We start from the raw sequence: 23,006 nt of genomic DNA, 5'->3' as shown, positions 1-23,006 counted from the left end.
TGCCAACCATTTCTTAGGCCCATACGATAACTATTATTTAAACAAACACAAGACAATAATTAATTAAAGAATTAAAACTTATTCTGTTACCCACCCCCCTTTGCTAAGTTTAACCCATTAATATATGTTACCTAGCTTAAGCTGAAGCCACAGATTTCTCCACAAACTTAGGCCACATAAAATACGAAAGACATAACATAAGCACACAAATATGCGCATACCATTAATAAAACAGCCGCATTTAATACTGACAAAGACAATAGACAAGGTTAATTTATTATTTTCCACAAACTTGCAGTTTGCAACAAATAGCACATATGTTAATCCCCTGTGTCGTGTAATGCATTTTAATCTAAGTTGATTAGTACAATTCACTCACAAGGTTATTAATATGATTATATAATGGAAGTTTAACTTCACGAGTCAGAACAAAATATCATTCTGAACCTCGCTCCATCAACTCCCTCATCTGGTGATTTCGAAATCACCAAACTACACTCAAAATGTCAGCAAAATTTTATTCTTTAGAACATGTTTTGATTTACACGGTATTAGTATTTCTAAAAACTTGTTTCTGCTGTCTACTTGAAACTCTCATACTGTGATCTGCGAAACTCTTCCATTTCTATTTCCTTTTCTTGTTCCTTTCTAAGCTTGTAAATCCTCTTCTTTTCCCTTAAGTATTTCTTTCTCTTATGCAGAATGCAACTAATTTTCAACAGAAGTATCACAAAAACTATAACTAGTAAAGGAGTCAGTATTTTACCTAAAATCGAACTACCTATCTCTTGAAACCAGGTTTTGATTGCTGTAAATCTTTTGCTCAAGCGTTCTGAAAAGTCCTCATCTTCCAAAGGTACAACTTCTGAATGAAGCTCTATGATATTTCTAATGTACATTTCAATATTCTTGCTCTTGTCAGGAATATATGTGCAGCAATGCTGAACATGTAATATTCCACAAACTCCACCCTCTTTTGCTAGCAGAATGTCAAGTGAAGACGATTCTGCATAAGCATGGTTCTCATGGCAATAATTTCAGTATCCACTAACTGAAAACCACCAGCAGTGTCAGTGGATAATCTGTCAACAATTATGGACAATTTTCTGATTTTTACTGCATTCAGGGTTATACCCACAAAAGGAATTGCTGCACCAAAAATATCTCCCAAAATTTCTGAAAAACTTTCTCTTCTGAATCTACTCAGATGATTGCTAATTTCAAATGAACCTTTTTCATTTCTGTCTACATGAAAACTTTTTGGGAAGACTAATCCAACATAACAAGTCCCATACCAGTGGTCTGGGAGATTGTAGTAAGCTTTGTCCCCACATACAAAATAAAAATATCCTCGCATTGACTTGCACCCACAAAATAATTGTCAAAAAGCGTGTTGTCTCTTCTAATGCAAAGCTTTCCACTAACAGGTTTATCTATGTGAATAGCAACATTTTCTGATAATCTACCATTAAGCTTTTCATCCTCAACTTGCCAAAACTTAGATTTGGTTTGTTTCTGCATCTCATTTCTTTTATAAATTGCTCTTCTTTCTTCAACTAGGTTTATGAAAGTCTTTTCTTCAGTTCTCAATTTACAAGTTAAATTGTTTCTAAAAGCATACTCATATGTTGGTTCATTTGTTACAATGAAGAATTCCCTCATCAGTTTAGCTTGTTTATGCTTATTCAAGCTTTTGTCAACCTTTAACCCCTTCCGCGCTCATGACGAGCTCAGCTCGTCATGAGTTACACCGCTCGCACGATCATGACGAGCGCACAGCGGGAAAACCGCTAGCGCGCATGCGGTTAAATTTGCAAAAATCTCGTCATGGTTAGAATAAAAATACTCTAAACGACCTGTTTGATAAAACAAACTAGCTATTACGCTGCATGTAATGCCATATGTAAGGGGAAGCATGTTATAGGTCACCCCCTCAGAAACAGAGGCTGGTAATTTCACACAAATGTAGCAATCCTTAACATCCATTACTCTAACATATTCAGAAAGAAGTCTTGAAAAGGTATTACTAGAAAAATCACCAACAGATCTATCTTGGTGGATCTCTGGCTTATGATCAATAACTCTGTTAGTTTTGCCTGCTGTACCATGATTTTCTTGTTTAGCCATAGCTTTGCTTGTCATGTTAGCCTTGTATATTTCCTTGTCAATTCCAAAAGGGAAAATGACAGCTAAAATTAACCAGACCAAGATTATCAAAACCACACAAATTAAAGACATCTTACAACATCTCCTTAGAATGGAACACCTCGAGTTATTGTTAACAAAAGGCATCCTTTACTAAATCAAAATCAAAAATTTAAAAATTAAAAATCACTAAATATACCCCCCTGTTTTTTTTTCTTTTTTTTTAAAGAAACCCCTACTATCTAACAGCTTTTCTTCGACCTTGCGTCTTACATCAAATGTATTTTTCAACTAACACAATTTCTTCGACCTTGTGTCACCTAACACAATTTCTTCAGCCTTATGCCAAAACAAATCCTCAAAATTTTACAGAAACCATTTTAATCATTACCACTTGTGTCATCTAAATCTTCCTGACTACTACTATTCACCTCCACCACAGGTGGGATGATTATATACGTCCGCTCAGGAGACTTGTATTTCTGATTAGGCTTTATAACTCTTTTTGCTCTACTACTGATCACTTCTATTTTCTTCCCTGCTTGAATTTTCTGACTAGAGACTTCGTTCACCTGCTCTTTTGATCTGTTCACAAATTTGAATTTTAGGCCCTCATTTTCATTAGGCCAATTATCACCTTTTCTTGGTAATTTCTTCTTTGGTTCAGATTTGTTACACTCTTCTCTCCAAGCTCTTTTCCTGAAATTTCTTATTTCAGCATCTTCATCACTATCTTCTGTATCTGTTTCTGAGATTTCTATTCTAAATCTAGGCTCTTCTTTACTCGGCAGTTTCACTCTGTTAGGAACATCATCCTTATAGCTGGTACTCGGAACTTCGTCTTCTTCTTCTTCTGCAATAACTTTCAACTTCCCAGTTTCAGGAATTCCGTTCCTGCCTTCAGAGTTTCCAATCTGCTTTTCAATACTCTCCTGATTTTGAATTTCCACTTGATCAGACTCTTCTGCTTCTTTTTCTAGCAGATTTTCTTCATCTTCTGAGTCAAGTATCACAATTTCTTCAGTATCTTCATTCAATGCCTTATTCGCAAATGAATTTTCCAGATGTCGACCTTCTTGTCGATCTTCAGGATCTCGATTTCTTTCAGGTTCTTTTTCAGAATCTGAATCAGTTGTGGTGTCACCTTCGTCAGGATTTTCAGGTGTTGGCAAACGAATGGTGTGACTAGCGTGAATCCACCTCTTCAATCCTTTGCACTTTACTGCATTTGTTGTGACAAGAATCACCTGTCTTGCTTTTTGCCACCTGGGTACTAGACAATTTCTTCTCCGGTGTATTTTTGTCCTCACCCAGTCTCCTGGTAACAGATCATGAGCTTTTTCCTCGTCTCTTGCAATTACATCAGTTCCCACCTGGTGGAACACAGAAGTCACGACGTCAGAAAGATTCTTACAGTATTCCAAAATGACACTATCATTTATACTCATTAGTTTTCCAACTGGTACAAATGCTTGTCTCATGACTTTACCCATGACAATATCATGAGCACTCAGACCTGTCTTTTTTATATGGGGTACTTCTCAAAGACATCAAAACAAGTGGAAGTGCATCAGTCCACTTTACTCCTCTAGCTAAACACATCTTAGCTATTCTATTCTTGATCGTACCATTTATTTGCTCAACAACACCTGATGCTGCCGGTCTGTAGGCACAGTGCAGCTTCTGTTTTATGTTCAATGCTTCACAAATCATTTGTAATAGTCTGTTCTCAAAATGTGTGCCTCGGTCAGTTTCCACAGTTACTGGAAAACAGTACCTAGGAATGATCTCCCTTAAAAGCAACTGTGCAACAGTAACTGAATCATTGTGACGTGTTGGAAATGCTTCCACCCATCTTGAAAATAGACAAACTATCACAAGTACGTACCTCAACTTATTGTGGAGTGGCATATCAATGAAATCCATTTGCAACCTAGTGAAAGGACCACCCTCGCGTCCTATGGTTCCCATGCTCACAACTGTTTTTCTGTTTGGGTTCATTTGTTGACAGACTAAGCATCTCTGACAAAAAGATTCTGCAATTATTCTGAACTTAGGGTTGAAGCATGTTTGCCTAAATAACCTGATCATGGAATCTCTTCCAATATGCCCTGGACCATGATACATTCGAGCCATGTCAGCAATCATGCAATTTGGCATTACTGGTCTGTCGTCTTTATAAACCCAAATTTCATCTTCCTCTCGCTGTCTGCAACCTGCTCTTAACCATGAATTTTTCTCCTCATCATCCGCTTCATCTTACAAATCTTTAACTCCTTGCCATGTCTCAACTACAGATGTTAGCATGAGTGAATTCAATACATGTTCATTGTTTTTTCCCCGATTGATTGAATAATTGTTTATTGCGCAGTGTTTTGCAATCTCATCTGCATAGGCATTTCCTTTAGTTATATAATCATTTCCCTTTTTGTGCGCTGCACATTTCACGACAGCGATTTTCTCTGGTAACTGAATGCCATCAATCAATCTTTTGATCAATTTCACATTTCTTATTGGTGATCCCGCAGACGTTAAATAACCTCTATGAGACCAGAGCTGACCATAGTCATGGACTACGCCATACCTATACTGACTATCAGTCACTATGGTAATTCTTATTCCCTCTGCTCTTTCACACGCACGAATCAAAGCAATCAATTCTGCTACTTGAGCTGAACGAATTCATTCGAGACAGGAAGCCTCAACTACATCTGCAACTGTGCAGACAGAATATGCTGCTCTCAGAATACCTTCGTCTGTTCTCAAACATGAACCATCAACAAAGTAAACAAAATCTGACTCTGGCAATGGAACATCTTTAATGTCCTGCCTGGGTATAGTACAATATTCTAAAACATCCAAGCATTCGTGATCAATGTCATTTTCATTTCTGATCTCTGTTATAGTACCATCAGACAACAATGTGAAAGGATTTAAATTCACACACCTCGCTATTGAGACATTATCTGATCCCAGAATTATTTTCTCATATTTCATTAATCTGTTACTTGTTAGATGCTGTGTTTTGCTTCTGGTAAGGAGAATTTCAACAGAATGGGGTACATAAACTTTTACGGGAAACCCCATTATGATTCCTTCACTCTGTTCAAGGCTTACACTTGTTGCAGCCACTGCTTTTAAGAAGCCAGGTAAAGCTTTTGCAACAGGATCAAGAACTGCTGAGAAATAGGCAATTGGCTTTCTCAGTTTTCCATGTCTGTGTATTAGAACTGACAATGCACATCCTTCCCTTTCACTGCAATATAGCTCAAATTCTTTCTCGTAATCTGGCATACCTAGAGCAGGTGCTTCACACAGACTTCTTTTAAATTGTTCAAAAGCTTCTAACTCAGTTTGTGTTAGAATAATCGGGTCTTTTATGTCTGCTTTTGTCAGTCTCTGAAGTGGTTTTGCAATTACTGAAAATCCACTAATCCATTGGCGACAATAACCAACCATTCCTAGAAACATTCTGACTTGTCTCTGTGTCTTTGAAGGTTGCATTCCCTGAATCATTCTAATTCTCTCAATTGTTACCTGTCTGATTCCTTTTGCAATTCTGTGACCAAGATATTTAACTTCTTGTTTGCAAAACTGTAATTTTGCAGGAGACACTTTATGTCCCTCATCTGCCAAATGATTCAAAAGAGTAATGGTATCTGTAACAAAGTTATCTCGTGTTTTTGCTGCTACTAGCAGGTTATCAATGTATTGGACCAATGTTGACTTTCCAGGTAAATCTAGATTTTCCAAGGATTTCTTTAGCAACTGATTGAAAATAGATGGACTCTCTGTATATCCTTGAGGGATACGACACCATGCTAGGATGCGATCCTGGAACCTAAACGCAAAAAATTACTGGCTATCTGGATGCAACGGAACAGTAAAGAACGCATTGCAGAGGTCTATGACTGTATACCATTCTGCATCATGCGGAATCTGATAAAGAATTACCGCAGGGTTCGGGACAACTGGGCAACATGGAACAACTATCTGATTAACCTTTCTCAGGTCTTGAACAATCCTGTAAGTTCCATTTGGCTTTTTGATACCCATAATCGGTGAATTACATGGACTACTCTCACTTTCTTTTAACACACCTTGTTTTATGAATTTGTCAATTACAGGTATAACACCTTCAATAGTTTCTGCTTTCATTTTATACTGAGGAATGTTAGGGAAATCTACTCCTTGTTTCACTGTAATTTTAACTGGATCAACATTTTTCATCAAACCCATTTCACTTCCACTAAGATCCCAAATTTTAGCATTAAGTGTTTCTTTTAATTCTTCTGGAAGATTTTCCTTATCAAATACAGGAAATAATTTACTTTCATCTGCTTCAACCATTAACATTGTTAATTTGTAAAGCCCATCTTCCTCTAGCGTTTGGAGCTCTATACCATCCGGTGAACAATAAATCTTGGAGTTCATTTTACACAAAATATCCCTCCCTAACAGGTTTACAGGACTGCTGTTACAAACTACAAATCTATGTTTGTCTTTAAATTTGCCAATTTCAACATTTACAGGATCTGTTAAGTCTGTTTTAATTTGTTGATTAGCTACGCCAACTACTTGGATGGTGTCCCCAGAGAGAGGCAGGTTTTCTATTTCCACTGATCTAACAGTAGAACGGGTAGCACCTGTGTCCACAAGAAAAGTTATTTCCACATCATTCACTTTGCCATTAACAAATGGACCCGATTGATCTACCTCAAGAGTGGCTCCAAGCACACACTCTTCCTCCTCTCTCAGGCACCGTCATAAGTAATCATCAGAATCACTCCCTCCATTTTCATTCAACAAGTATTGTTGAGAAACATTTTGCACATTCACTCTTTGTGATCTGTTTACCTGTTCACCTCTACAGAATCCCGTCTCTATATTGTATCTCTGCACATTCACACAATTTGGAAGTGGCGGTTGTGGAATCTGACTCTGGTGATTCACTACCTTTCGCTGTAGCGGTTACTGTAGCTGTTGCTGCAGATTTCTCTCATTCTGCATCTGTGGATTTAATGATACATTTTTAGAATTTCTGGGCGGATTTTTACATTCGCGCTTCCAGTGTCCAATTTCGCCGCAATTGAAACATGGGAGTTTTTGCTTAAGTTCTTCAATATTCACATTAAATTTCGGTTTATTATAATTACCTTTAAATTTACCTTGATTCAGATTAACATTTTTATTTTCTGAACTTGCAATTTGTTGTTCAGCTACTTTTACTTGTGCCCACATAGCTTTTTCTTTTAACTTCTTTTGCTTGGCGTCTATCTCATCACTACAGTATTTAGCTTTTCTCAATATGTCATCAACTGATAGTGACTGCCAACCAACTATTCCGTTTCTAATCATGTCACCAATTTCAGGTCTTAAACCATAAACAAACCTGTATATGAAGTGGCTCATGTCCTTTTCACTTAATTTTTCATAGCCACTGTACTGTTTAAAAACCAACAGTAACCTTTCATAAAATGAATGTACTGATTCTTTTGACTCCTGATTTGTTCTATCTATTTTAACCCAATCAACTTCTTTCGGGGGAATCTTGTTTTTCAACCAATAAATCACTTTATCATACAGATCCATAACATCTGATGATGGAGCACCTGTTATTCTATCTCGAGGAGGTTCCTCTTTGGGCCCACTTACAGTAATTTTACATTCTGTCCAAAGATCTGTCGGAACAACAATGTCAAAGAATCCATCAAGATCAATCCACAGAACCTTTGAAACCTTGATGAATCTATCCACCTGTCGATACCATTCCACAGGCTTTTCTCTCAGCCGAGGGAAATCATTAGTGAATAATAAAATGTCCTGTCTTGTCCAAGGGACATGCACATACCCACCTCCTGCTATTTCTCTCATCGGGAACTGATTTGCCACTTCACCTCTTTCTCTCCTTTCTTCCTCTCTTTTCTTTGTCCATTTTACTCTCCATTTGCTTAAATCTCCTAATCTTTTTAAATACACAATTAAATCTTATATATGCAATATTCTTCCATTAGAATTCATGTTTTCAATATCCTTTTCAGTAAATTCTATTCTGTAATGCTTACCCAAATTTTTCTGTCTGCTCAAATCAACTTCTAGTTCAATAGCTAATTCTTCCAACTGTTCATATTTATTCTTTGTTTTCCATTGAATGCTTTTACAAATAAACAATAATTCCTCATCCTGATAATGCTTTAAATTGTCAGGTCCAATTGTGCCAATTATTAATTCCTCCAAATCTGCTTTCAATTTTGCAACATCAAGTAATTTACTTTCTGGAGTCTTTGGGGTATGCGTTAAATCTATTTTATTTATGCTCTTTTCAGGGGACTCAGCATCAGATTCTGCACCAGTTGGTGTTTTACATAACGGACTTCGATTAAAAGTTAAATCAGGCATCATCATTGTTTTTTCTCGATGAATTTCTGACAAATCTGAATAAAAATTTTCAGTCACTTTCTGGATTTCCGCATTTAATGGAATAGTTAAAGCTGAGTGTCTAACTTCACTTTGATCAAATACTGGTTGAACAGGACCAATCGTTACTGGAACTGCTTCCATACTTTTAGTTAACTGTTGTATTAATTCTTCTTTTGCACGTAAATATTCTGAAGAATTTGGCATTTCCCCAGAACCTTCTGTTCTCCTTTCATTTCTTAGAGTATCATTTCTGCGAACTGGGGTTTCAACATAATTTCTATTTTCACCAGATATGCTAAAATTAGTTCTGGTTTCTATTCTTTCAGGAGTATTTGCGTTATTCGGGTATAATCTGGGTGATGCTTCATTAATAATTTCTCTTGGAGGTGCACTTGGAGTAATTCCTGAAGGAACCATTGGGGAAGACCAAGTACAAGCTGATTTATAAGGTGTATTTTTTTCTGATTTGTAATATAAATCTCTTCTAAAACTGGATCTTCTAAATCACTTTCTTCAAAATTATTATTTTTCTTTTGAATATTCTTTTGACCCTGTACTTCAATAACCATCTCTCTTACTGGGTACAAACCATCACGCATGTCTGCTTGTCTCCAACGACGCATTCTATCTTCATGAGTTTCCCTATTAATGTCTAACTTGTTATACCAGTTTTCTCCTGCAAGTTCAAACATCTCATCCTCCCATTCAACTAAAGCTTCAAATTGAGTAGGTCTAGGCTTCGGCACAAGAGCCATCATCTTTTCTCTCAAGTTTTTCAAAACCCTCATATTAAATGATCCATTTTCTGGCCATGCTAGTACACCATCATCTTTGGTATAATCCATCCAATTATCAAACCAAAGACAAGTATGATAACCATATTCACCTTCCATATAGGCTGCAGGTGTTTTGTACTTATGAAGTAATTTTCCATTTCGCGTTTCAATTTTCTTATCAGGTTTAAGTATATTTTTCAATTTCTGAAGCCATGAAAGCTTCTTTTCCTCCTTCTTGTAATAATTACTCATATTTTAAATCAAATCCGCTTATTTCTAAATGATCGTAAGTATTTCCTTGTTGTTACGCAAACCCAACCAATCCGTGCGCGAAACACACCAACAAGCCAATCAGGTTAAGCTACGTCACCACCTTGCTCAACCAATAGAAACACTGCTTTCAGGATAAACCAATCAGCTATCAGCTCGTCTTTGTCACGTGAGCCAATCAGTGCCCTCGCTGTGACGTATGTTAGCCAATCACAGCGCGGACCCTTGTGACGTACAGTGCTGCTGCAGCTTCTCGTCTCTCACACCTAGAGCTCACCCCTCCTTCACAAAATATTTTCACAGCGCCATTTTAAACCAAACTTTTCAATGAATTTTAATTAGTAACTCCAGAAATACAAACCATTTGTCTGTTTCACTAAAATAAAGTGATAGCTTTTACAGTCATACAAGTATTCTTTGCGTGGAATAGACGACGCTATTCTCACAGAATATTCATTCGTTGAGAAAGTAAGACTACTCTGCCCTTCTAACAGGTAACAACGAATTCGTTTCTCTCTGAATGTGACAATTCAAAGTTTAACTCGAATGTAATTACAAATTCATTTTCGCACATTCAAACAAAGAAAACCCTAAACAAGCATACAAAATCTTGGTAGGACTTTAACCAACCATAGAAATCTACACTCGCCAGTAAGAATAGACGACGCTACCTTACCCTTCACTCAAGCTTGGATAAATTCTACTACTCTTTTCACAGTGTGACGCTTCGGTCCGCGTAAGGATGGACACTAAGGACCGGGGGGCTCTTTTAACTGTTTTATTGACAGTAGATCCAAAATAGTTCAAGAAAGCAAAGAAGCAAATGATTAGAACTGAGTCCCGTAACCAGGTTTTCCTCCGGAAGTAGGGCTTCCTTCTCCTGGTGGTTCTTGGGTAGTCTTATGGCGTCTTCCTCTCGCTCATCTCCGGTCCGGGATGCACTCAGAAAGAAAGGAAACAAACTGCCTCGTTACTGGCTGATACGAGGACAAGATATGGGAGGGGGGAAAGGGAGTGAGGGTTCACCAGGGTTCCGTCACCTTTGTGGAGTAGGGTCTTTCCTACAGAGTGATGCCGGGAACGTGATATGTCTGTGACCACCCTCACGCTAGCCTGTACCACCCCGTGTCCCCAACAACCCTTGCAAACGCCCTCGTACCTTGTGAAGCCACACGTCTCCCCTGGAAGTGTGGCAGGGCGGCTCGTGGTCACGTTGGCCTCCTGGCTTGTCGAGTCGTGAAACCGGCAGTCTGGGATGAGGGTCTTCGGTTCTCTCGTCTTCTTCGATGTCGGCGTGTTCCTCACGGCTCGGCTGTTCTCCTGGAGGTTCCGCGGTAGCAGACGCACACGGGGTTTCCTTAAACGCCCCAGTGTCCTGTGATTGGCCCGGGTCTCGTGACGTCTCATGCTCCAATTGGTCGAGTGCTGGAAACGCCAGGGAACACCTCCCTGACGTCACGGGAGGCAGGGGCAGAGGCGGCGTCCTGGAAGGCAGCGTAGGGAAACACCAGGATACGTCCAAAGGTTCCTGCGGACGGGGCGGAAACGGACAACAGTGAGTAGGCACACCCCGTCCGTCCATGACAGGGACCATGTCCTCGTGACACATAGTGAGTTTTAAAACAGGCACCAAGTCCCTATACTCGAAAGCTACGATTTCATAGACAATCCTCACTATGCATTTTACCTAGCACACCTAGAGTCCCTAAACTTGTGCAGTACGTCCACAACACTAGTGATATATGTCAATACCACTATTTTGAAACATAACAAATGCACTATGCAACTTCACCTGTTACACTACTCTTTGTACCGGTCCAAACCCAGGAATTTTCACACTGCTGGAAAAAACCCTTCGACTACATATAACAACTTAACAAACTTGACATATGTATAAACATCGATCCTATGTAATTACTCAAAGTTCAAAGTTTTTTATTTTTGTTTCGGTACTCTTTCGAGGACCACAAAATTGTATAAAAGAAAAATACATTCTGCATTTATAAAGAAATTAATACATTTTCAAAGTTATTTTAAAAAATTTATAAATCTTATTGCAAACATACTCGTTAGGAGGCTTAACACATACAGAGATGAAGTCCCTTGAATTAGTGGTCCGACAGGACCGATGTATCGGCTCCAGACATGATAACCTAGCGGTGACAACGACATTATTCGGACATATAAAGAGCATATGCTCTAAGTTCTGTTTACCCCCAAAACACAGGTTGCATTGTGAACTACTCTTTATATTCCAAGAAGAGGTAAAAGATAATAAAGGGAGTATGCCCAAACGTAGCATCATGATCGTGCGCCTTACTCCATGGGTAAGTGTATATTCCAAATAAGGCAATTTTTGCTTATATTCTTGGGAATCAGCATAAGATTTATACATAGCTAATTTTGTGCAGTGTGACTGATCAAGCACATAACTCAATTTTGGTGAAAAGTTTTTCAGAAACAGCTTGAGATGTGCGGGTGTCCAAGATAATAACATTTCTGCACTTATTTCTGCGAAACGGAAAGCTTCATTCAAATTTTTAACAAATATAGAGTCCTTGGTCTCCTCACTAAAGCACTCAATTTTTAGCAGATAACGAAGGGTACCTTCTTTGGAATGAAGAAGGTTATAGGCCCACCTAATGAGGCTTGCTATAGATATTGCAAATGCACTTGTAATCGCACATTCCAGTCTGAGTGCCTGTACTGGAGTTGAGTTAGAAACTTTTAATAGCTTTTTTAGGATTTTCCCTTCGTTCAAGTCCATATAACTCCATTCTTTTAAGGGAATATGTTCAGAGGCGTAGGATAAAACCGGGGAGATCTTGGCTCTATAAATTTTTATTAAGGCTGAAAAGTGCCTACTTCCGGTATTTGCGTATAAGCGCGATATTGCCCCCGCATGTAACTCACATTTCCTTTTTAAATGGATAATCTGTTTACTATTGCTCATGTTGTATGAGAATATTCTTCCGAGATAGGTATATTCCTTTGTCTGTTCCAAGGACTCCTCTCCCATTTTCCATTGGTACTTCACATCTTTCTTTAACTTTGTAAATGCTACTACTTTAGTTTTACTTATATTAGGGATTAAAAAGTGATCTTTTGAGTAGTTATTTAATATGACTAGAAGATTTTGAAGACCAAAGGGTGTCAAATCGAACAAGACTATATCGTCCGCGTACAGCAAACAATGTATCCGTTGGGCTGCCATTTTCGGTGGAGTACTTTGCCCTTGTTGTAGATGGAATGGCAGGTCACTCAAATAAAGGGAGAATAAGAGCGGAGCCAGAAGACACCCTTGTTTTAGTCCATTGTGTGTATGTATTATTTTTGTCAGGCCCTTCTCTCCCCCCATTTGGACTCTGCACCAGGTTTCACTATGTAAGTTCACGATTAGTTGTAGCAGAGTTTCAGGGATACCCATTTTTCTTAATTTCATCCATAGCGTCGGCCTGTCGACCCTATCGAACGCTGTAGAATAGTCGATGAAGGCTGCGTATATTGGTTGGGATTTGCCTTTTACATATTTGTCTAATAAAAATTGGAAGGTAGCTATATTGTCAGTAACTGAATGGTTCGACCGGAACCCTGCCTGGAACATAGGGATTAATCCCTTCGAGAATGCCCAATGTTTCAGTCGGTCTAATATTTCCGCCGCAAAGATCTTTCCGCCAGCATCCATTAAAGCAATTTGTCTGTAATTTCCAGCTATACTCCGTTTTCCTTTTTTGTATACTGGAATTATTATACTTCCTTTCCACGATTTTGGAATATTTCCAGAGTCGAATACATAGTTGAATAATGGAGCTAGCATCTGACCCCACGCGTTTTTGTCAATCTGATAAACCTTAATCGGGATCTGGTCAGGACCTGATGCGCCCGTACTTCTTGCCTTTTTAATGTTCAATGCAATTGACATTGCCGATGCCCTGGAGAGTTTTGTGTCCTTGATTATCTTTTTTTGTTCGATGTCCTTTCTCACTCGGGTATTTGTATTGGGTTTATATAAATCATTTAAAAATTTGCCCCAGTCTTCTTCTGAGACAGGAATTGCTTCAAGCTTCTTTTTTGACCCTGTCATCTTGGCTATCAAAGACCAATATTTTCGTTGATTGCATTGTCTCGCTGCAATTTGGATATCAATCCAATTACGGTCATGCTTCAACCTTTCTTGAGTAGCCCGTTGTCTGCGGATTTGATTCTTCAATTTATTTATTTCAGCTTTATATGTTGACGATTTACTCAGGTACTGAGCACGGATCATCCTATTTAGCTTTTTTACAGTAGGTTGATTAAAATTTTTATATTTGCTGGCACTCTTTCTTTGCCTTGATCTATCCTGTTTTGATTTACTTAGTATAGCTTGTTTGAGTTCATTTAATACAATTTCATAATTCATAATTGGATTTTCTGAATGAGAAGAAGTTAACAGTTGGAGTTGTGTGATGAGTTTATTTAAATAGTCTAAATTTTCAGCATCCCAAAAGATCCGACGTTGGACATGATTTACCACTGTTTTGGATTTACTAAATATCAAATCGTTCTTAAAGGTGTTCTGTGGCTTCCAGAATGTTGTTAGGCGAAGAAGAGCATGATCACTTTCCTCATAGAACTTGATAGATAGTTGTGAAATTTGTTCTTTTAACTCATTCCCGCATATAATATAATCCAGAATAGAGGGAGCTCCATTACCTCGCCTAGTAAATGAAGCTGGCTTGTCTCCGTTGGTATTTCCGTTTAATATTGTCCCGTTTATACTTAAAAGGAACGATAATAATAATCTTCCTCTTTTATCAGCCTTTGCTCCTACCGGGAATTGCGGGAGCGATATTTCCAATGATTCCTCGTTAAATAATGTAGACCATTTCTTTAGTTCACTGTTAGATATTTTGGCGTTTAGGTCACCCATGATGATATACTGTGGATGATGATGATCTTCGAGGATATTGGATATAGTCTCTAAGAGATGATCAAACAAGGGATCATGATTTTTACTTGGTGGTGCGTAGATGTTAAAAAGTAGTATTTTATTTAGAGCAGCAGCTGGATATAGTTTAAGTTGTATTTTGATACATTGCAAGTTATGCGAGTAGGTATCGATTAATTCTTGTGACCAAGAGTAGTCTTCTTTCAGCAGGATTGCCATACCTCCTTTCGCATGACCCCTTTTAGATTTATTTGCTGGGTTTTCGTAAACATAATAACCTTTTTGTGTAAAGGGGGTGGTAAACCATGTTTCCTGCAGAACAAGAATGTCTGGATTATCTTTTATTGCTTCAGTCATTTTATTCTTGGTTTTCCCGGCTATATTCCATATTGATAGTTTCAAACCATCGCTAAACTTGACATTGTTGCTCGTTGTCCATTTTTTTACTATTTAGTACTTCTGGTAACCACGACCAGGATAGTATGTTATTCCTTTGTCCTTTAGAATTAATTGTCCGGGACCAAACCGACCTTTCACCTTGTGTTACTTGAATTTTTAATATATCAGTTCTCGTATTGTTTGAGTTGTATTCCTTCCTTTCTGGACTATATTTATTTTCAGTGTGCAATTGTCTAATTGCTACTGTGTTTTGTAAGTTAGTTTTGATGTCAGGAATAGAGATTACATCATATCCATGTTTTTGTAAAATTTCCTTCTCTCTTAATATTATTCCGGGAAGAATTGGAGAGAAAAATAACACTTGTGCAAATTTCATGTTTTCTTTTTTTGGAAAACGTACTAAGTCTATTTCTTTACTAGTCAGACTCTTTAAAGAAGGTATTTCTTGAATTAGATTAACAATTCTTCCTCGATTAAGCGGAACATTATCCATGGGAAACAATTCCTCAATTGTTAAGTATTTAGATTGATAACCATCCCCTAGCCAAGTTTTTTGGTCTTGTAGATCTTTTGTATTAATGGTATTATACTCTGTTAATTCGCTTACTGTTGGCGGGCAGTATTCTTCTGCTATTGGATTCAAAGGCTTCGCCAGCATTGTAGGTTCAATAGATGGAGTATTCACCAAATTAACAGAGGTATGTTTTTGAAATTTGAGTTTGTTCCCTTTTTTCTTTTGGATTCTTCTCAGAGGTCGCCCTCGGATTTTCTTTCCCTTATGTACCTTCACTTCTTTGTTTTTTATAGTTTTTCCCGTCTGTTTTATTTCATTTTCCACGTTATTCTTTTCTGGGATTATTTTAGTTTCAGAGAATATCGCACATTGGACTTTCTCAGTTTCTTTATTTGAAAAGATTGGATAATGCTTTGTATTAATTTCAGACGGATAATCCTTTTCTTCTCTGAAGAGTTTCTTCAGGGAGTAGATTATAGGAGTTTTTACTTTTATTCGTCGTTCCTTAGAATCAGTCCCATTTTTTTTCGCATCTGATGTTTGCGTACTTGCGTTTTGCATTTTTTGGGGTCTCATACTTTTTTTACAACCATCTTCAGACTGCGCTGAGATAGCCATTTCTGGTTTATCGGATAGATCCTTAAATAATGTTTTCTTCTTTTTTTCCTCCACCAGAAATTTGAGAATACCTATCTGAACGTCCAAGGTATCATCTGAGTTGGCTAGAATTTGACCTAAATGAGTGAGAACAGATTCCAGGATTTCCTGAAGTGTAAATAGAGCTTTAGACAGCGGAGGTGTGGTAGCTGCCTGGGTTAGGTTAGAAAAACAAAGGTCAGTAAGTTTAGTTTGATTAATATATAGTTTAGAAGATTTTTCTGGGGAACTGGTAAGTGGTTGATTATGCCTTAAGGGAGTCTCAGATTTCTGGACATCGATCTTCGCTGTATTACTTACTAAGTCCTCCTTGGCTAATCCATCATCATGCAATTCAATTGGAGTTGTTTGAAACATCTCTATATTTGAATGATTATGCTCTTCCAAAGGGAAGATCCTAGATAGGTCAATCTCTGGATTTGATAGTAACTGATTTTGGTCAATTGGTTCAAGTAGTTGTATTGACTGATGTTCACACTTGTTAATTGGGAGATTTTGCTTTTTTCCTTCTTCTAAGAGTGACTGAGAAGTGTGGTTTTTCTCTGAGAGAGTAGAAAAGTATTTGGTTATTGCCGGTGTATTGGAAATTTGTCCTGGTTTTATTGATTTATCTACACAGTTTCTAATAGCTGCATCAGTTCCCATGCGTTTCATATAAATGGTTCTTGATCGCAGTTTTTTTAGTGCCATCATTTAGAAGTTTATAATCCAGGTAATCTGATGGTCCTAATCTCTTAAATTCCGAGTTAGTGGGGTGGCCCGTCCCGTCCTCGGTCGTCCTCGGACGGCCACAGACGGCCCGCCCTTTGCCCGGGCTTAGCCCGGCGTCCCGCTAAGCGTCCCGCTAAGCGTCAGGTGATTATATTAATAGGAGGAGCTTGGGGCGGGAAGAGACTCCAGGTGCGCTCTGTTGGTCAAGCGCTGCAGCCTGGGTCTCGCAGTCCCAGCCCCTGTGGTAGAACAGCCTCACAAGCGGTTTCAATTCCTTCCTGGACTCTTGGTCAGCAAACAAGCAAAGGAGCAGTCAGATGCTCTAAAACACAAAGGCAAAGTACAGCTACGAGCGGCACCCGCGAAGCGGGGGCCGCGAGTTGTTGAGGAAGTGGGCAGCCAATCACAGGCCGCTCTTGAGCAAACAGCCAATCAGTGAGGAGCAGGGGCGGGAAGAGACTCCAGGTGCGCTCTGTTGGTCAAGCGCTGCAGCCTGGGTCTCGCAGTCCCAGCCCCTGTGGTAGAACAGCCTCACAAGCGGTTTCAATTCCTTCCTGGACTCTTGGTCAGCAAACAAGCAAAGGAGCAGTCAGATGCTCTAAAACACAAAGGCAAAGTACAGCTACGAGCGGCACCCGCGAAGCGGGGGCCGCGAGTTGTTGAGGAAGTGGGCAGCCAATCACAGGCCGCTCTTGAGCAAACAGCCAATCAGTGAGGAGCAGGGGCGGGAAGAGACTCCAGGTGCGCTCTGTTGGTCAAGCGCTGCAGCCTGGGTCTCGCAGTCCCAGCCCCTGTGGTAGAACAGCCTCACAAGCGGTTTCAATTCCTTCCTGGACTCTTGGTCAGCAAACGAGCAAAGGAGCAGTCAGATGCTCTAAATCACAAAGGCAAAGTACAGCTACGAGCGGCACCCGCGAAGCGGGGGCCACGAGTTGTTGAGGAAGTGGGCAGCCAATCACAGGCCGCTCTTGAGCAAACAGCCAATCAGTGAGGAGCAGGGGCGGGAAGAGACTCCAGGTGCGCTCTGTTGGTCAAGCGCTGCAGCCTGGGTCTCGCAGTCCCAGCCCCTGTGGTAGAACAGCCTCACAAGCGGTTTCAATTCCTTCCTGGACTCTTGGTCAGCAAACAAGCAAAGGAGCAGTCAGATGCTCTAAAACACAAAGGCAAAGTACAGCTACGAGCTATGTAATTACCATGTAGCATGTTCGTTACCATAGTAACCGTAACTCTGCTACCAAGAAATTGATGCAGCGCCCCTAAAGAAAAACTGTCTCAATAACGCTACCCTACACCATAATACTCACCATTAATCATAAATCACTCACTAGGCCCATTAACAACCAAGACAATTTTTGGGCGACTGAATCGTGTGACCTAATTAATCAGAACCTATTCACAAACTATTTATACATTTATATACATCTGCAGTTTTCATTTTTTTACCATGGTTTTATGCATTTATCATGTTAATTAAGTCACTTAGGTAAATGGATCACCTGATGGTAACTAGACCATGAATAAACAAGACCAGCTTGTCGTTTCAAAATCTAATTTATTAATTTTAATCATCAAAGAAAAGCATCCTCTTTATTAATTCATTATTTTATTAACAATTAAGCAGCATTTAATGAAGTAAAGGCATATTAGACTGACATTTTAAGGAATCATCAAATACCATGAATTAAAGCAAATAATCAGTTTTCCAAACCCCTAAGTTCTATTTTCCCTGACTAAAACTCACTTCATCTAATGAATTAATCATAAAGGCCTACTATCCTTACGTGCGCCAAAGTCCTTCAGCACGGCACGCCCTACTGGATTCGGGAGGCGAGAAGACACCCTCCTGTCCATGGGGGCAATTTTGATACCTTTCTGAGTAGCTAAAGTAACTAAATTTTGCATTCTTTTCTGAAAATCCAAACTTGCGATTGGCTGAGCCCTGTCAGTCCACCATTAGGTCATTCACTCCTGACCAAGTCCGGGCCTCATCATAAGCCCCTATTGTTCTTAGATTCTCCATCCTTTCGGCTTCCTCGAAAATTTTACTTTCGCTCAGGCACAAAACTTTTACTTTCTAATCTTGGCAGGCAATTCAAACTTCCTGTCCTTGGTTTTTTCTTCAAGAACACACTCAACTCGACCAAACCACGTCTGCATTAAACGTTGATTGTTCAGCAAAAAGCTCTTTTTTCTGCACATGAATGAAGGCTTCACTCTGGTCAAGTTTTCTTATTCTTTCCAGCACTGCCAACCATTTCTTAGGCACATACGATAACTATTATTTAAACAAACACAAGACAATAATTAATTAAAGAATTAAAACTTATTCTGTCACCCACCCCCCTTTGCTAAGTTTAACCCATTAATATATGTTACCTAGCTTAAGCTGAAGCCACAGATTTCTCGACAAACTTAGGCCACATAAAATACGAAAGACATAACATAAGCACACAAACATGCACATACCATTAATAAAACAGCCGCATTTAATACTGACAAAGACAATAGACAAGGTTAATTTATTATTTTCCATGAACTTGCAGTTTGCAACAAATAGCACATATGTTAATCCCCTGTGTCGTGTAATGCATTTTAATCTAAGTTGATTAGTACAATTCACTCACAAGCTTATTAATATGATTATTTTATGGAAGTTTAACTTCACGAGTCAGAACAAAATATCATTCTGAACCTCGCTCCATCACACCGCAACAAGCAATGTCCTCCTTGAACAATGCAAGCTCTGCGCATACCGGCTCCGTCCTGATGCCGTCACCGAGCCGTAGCCTGCACCGCCACTGGTAGACACCGTGATGTACAACGCCTCGCTACACCGAATTGAACTGGTGTGACCGACGCGGTCACTGCTGCTGACTTCGAGTCCTGTGACCGCACCGGAGTTCGGCACCGCCTTGCACACTTCGCATCGCACCACCCTACTCGTACCGCTGTCCGGACTGATCGACACTAGCTCCTGAACTCCGGCTCGTTCGCCGCACCGCAAGCTGCAAGCACCGCATCAAAGCACCGTCTCTCCCTGCAACGCAGGCCTTGGATCCACTGACTCTGTCAACGGGCCGCTGCCTGCACCGCATCGAGGGCAACGCATTCTGCAACGCTTCCTTTCTGCACCACGATGATCACCGGAACCGGCTCGCACATCCGTGCCGGCCGCCCGAAGTAAAAGGTACTGTGACTGAGTCTGTCGACATTTGAGTGGGGCCGTACTGACACGGTCCGCTAGATCTGCTAGACTCTGTGTTATTTTCAACAACGCTGTAGCTGGACCAGGCTACCGACTCGCACAGAACCTTGGTTTAAGCCTTTTTACAAGAACTCTTGAAATCTAATAGTACTGTGGATTCTTTTTATAATTTATTGGTCTTATGGTAACTCTATATAAAGTATCCTTATTTTTGATCTAAAACTTTGTGTGGTGTCCATTTGTAGTGTTGTCACTGGGTTACTGTATGTGGTCACAAATGCTTAACTTACAACGCCTCTCAGATAAAGACTTGCTGCTCGTGCCAAGCTACCAAGGGGGTGAGCAGGGGTTATTTTAGGAGTGTAATCCCCTTATCCTGACTAGAGGAGAGGCTCCCTATTTGTCACAAGTACCTACCTATGCCAACTAGAGACCCCCAGTTCTAACATTGGTGGTCAGCAGAATGGATTTTGAGTTTGCATTTGTGACTCATGTACAGTGATTGGTGAACACTACTTAGTGAGTGCAGACCATAAAGCAACCACGTACTTCTGATACTTGTTTTTGCCAGAGATCTCCATTTTTTTTAAAAATCATGCCTGATTCTGTCATCGTGGAGGAGACAGCCTCCGTTGCATCTGTTGATTGTGATTGGGAGGAAGAGAAACTAGAAAGTTACACCAACAAGCAGCTCAAAAGCTTCTGCAAAAAGTTTAAAATTCCTCTGACTGGGGTCACCAAGAAGGAGCACTACCACAAGGCGCTGAGGGCCTGGATGGCAGCAAGGAATGCCCTATGTGATTTAGTGGATTATGAGGATGCAGAGCAGCCGCCTGGTGGGCCACTGGGTCCTGAGAAGAGGGGTGCACCCTCCCCAGTGGGTAACAGTGTTTCTACTCGAGGTCTGTCCCCAGAAGAGTTGGCAGACAGGAAAGAAAACAGGATGCATGAAATGGAGATGGCCAAGCTCAAATTGAATGGGCAACTGGAGCTAGAAAGCAAGAAAATGGCTCTAGAAGTGGAACTAGAAAGCAAGAAGATGGCTCTAGAGGAAAAGAGATTACAGTTGGATCATGACAAAGTTTTGAGGGAGTTGGATCTGAAAGCCAGGAGCCTAGAGATCACTCCCTCTGGAGGCAGCACACTGTCAGCGCCTGGACGTTAGAGTGTACATCTCCAAAGATGTGGTCAAGGAGTTTTTTAAGACTGATGATATTGGGCAGTGGTTCAGAGCCTATGAGGTAGCCGTGTCTTCCCACCGGGTCCCTGAGAGAGATTGGGGAGCGGAGTTGTGGGGAAGGTTCCTTAGTGAAGAGCGGGACACACTGTTGGACTTGCCATCTGAAGTCCATAACTCTTATAGACACATGAAAGAGGCACTCATGACTAGGTATGGTTTGACCCCTGAACTCTATAGGCAGAGGTTCAGTAGGTGCAAGAAGATAGAGAATAGTACCTGGGTAGAGTATGTCACTTTCCTTTGCAGAGCATTGGATGGTTGGTTGAAGGGCAGCAAAGTTAATGATTTTCAAGGTCTCTTGGATTTGATTGCATGGGGGCACTTGTCTGATAATTGCTTTCCAGAGCTGCACCAGCACCTGATTGATAGCAAGGTGACTAACCCTAGGAAGCTTGATGAGGAGGCTGACCGCTGGGTCAGTACCAGGGTCCAAAAGGGCCATGTGGGAGACTCAGTCAAAGGTGGGCAGGGTCCCCAGCAGAAGAGTGGGGGGGGACAAGGGTAAACAGAGGGAGTTCCGCAGAGGGCCCCAAAGTAATTCCCAAGGGAAGGGTTCCCAGCCTCCCCTGAGAGAAAGCCAGTGGTCCCGAAAGGTAATCCTGTTCCACAGGGACCCCTGAGATGTTACAAATGTGGGGACCTGGGTCATAAGGCGAATTACACCAGGTGCCTCCTGTTTGGTACACCATCACCCACTGGTGCTCCGCCACCGGCAGATGGCTGGTGTAGCCTGTGGGGAGGAGGTGGAAGTCCAAGGTTGGTGGGGTCCCGCAGAAATGTCCCTTGTCTCTTTAAGAGACTGCGAGGTGGTCCCATAGTAACAACTGCCCTGTAACACTGAGAAATATGGGCAGTGGGTGACCATCAATGACCAAAAGGTGGAGGCTCTTAGAGACACAGGAGCCAGTGTGACAGCTGTCAGGTGTCACCTGGTGTCTCAAGAGCAGGTTGTCCCACATACATTATGCCGAGTTGTTAATGCCTACAGCACAGAGAGTCATTGTCCAATGGCTCAGGTTCCCTTTGAGTGGGGGGGGTCTCTGGTACTCTTCAGGTAGCTGTGAGGCCCACCATGCCTGTTGACTGTTTGTTGGGGAACGATTTAGAGAGCTCACCTTGGGAAAAGGTGGAGAAGAGTACTCACCTGAGGATGGTGGGTCTGCCTGACTGGGCGTGCGTCACCACCAGGTCAATGGCAGCCAGTAGGGGTGCTTAAGAGGACCTGGAGTCTGAGAGGGAGGCCCAGGAACCTGCCTTAGAGAGAAGAGGCAGGGGATGCGGGAAACCGTCCACCGAAGTTCCCACGGCCCAGGAGGAGGTAGAGCCTGAGGGGGATGCCCTAGAGCCTACCGAGGAACAGGAGATGAACTGGGGGACCTGCCTGAGCTGACCTATTGGCAGCAAGAAGGAGGTCCCTCCAGAGAAGAATTCTGCAGGGAGCAGTGAGAATGCCCTTCTCTTGAGGGCTTGCGGCAGGAGGCTGCAGGCCAGGCAGCAGGTGATCAGTCTGGGCCACATTGGATCTACTGGGAGAATTGTCTCCTGTATATTGAGCCTAAGGTTGCTGAGCCTGGGTCAGCCCGTGTGCTGGTGGTACCCAGAGCTTCAGAGCCTTCCTACTGGGGCTGGCTCATGATGTGCCATTGGCAGGACATTTGGGGCAGGACAAGACCTTTGAGAGGCTTGTCACCCACTTTCATTGGCCCTAAGTGCGCAAGAATTCAGACACTCATTGCAGG

Source organism: Lissotriton helveticus, chromosome 1_2 (genome assembly GCF_964261635.1).
Source record: "Lissotriton helveticus chromosome 1_2, aLisHel1.1, whole genome shotgun sequence".
Taxonomy (NCBI): Eukaryota; Metazoa; Chordata; class Amphibia; order Caudata; family Salamandridae; genus Lissotriton; species Lissotriton helveticus.
Note: the sequence above shows the minus strand (reverse complement) of the source record.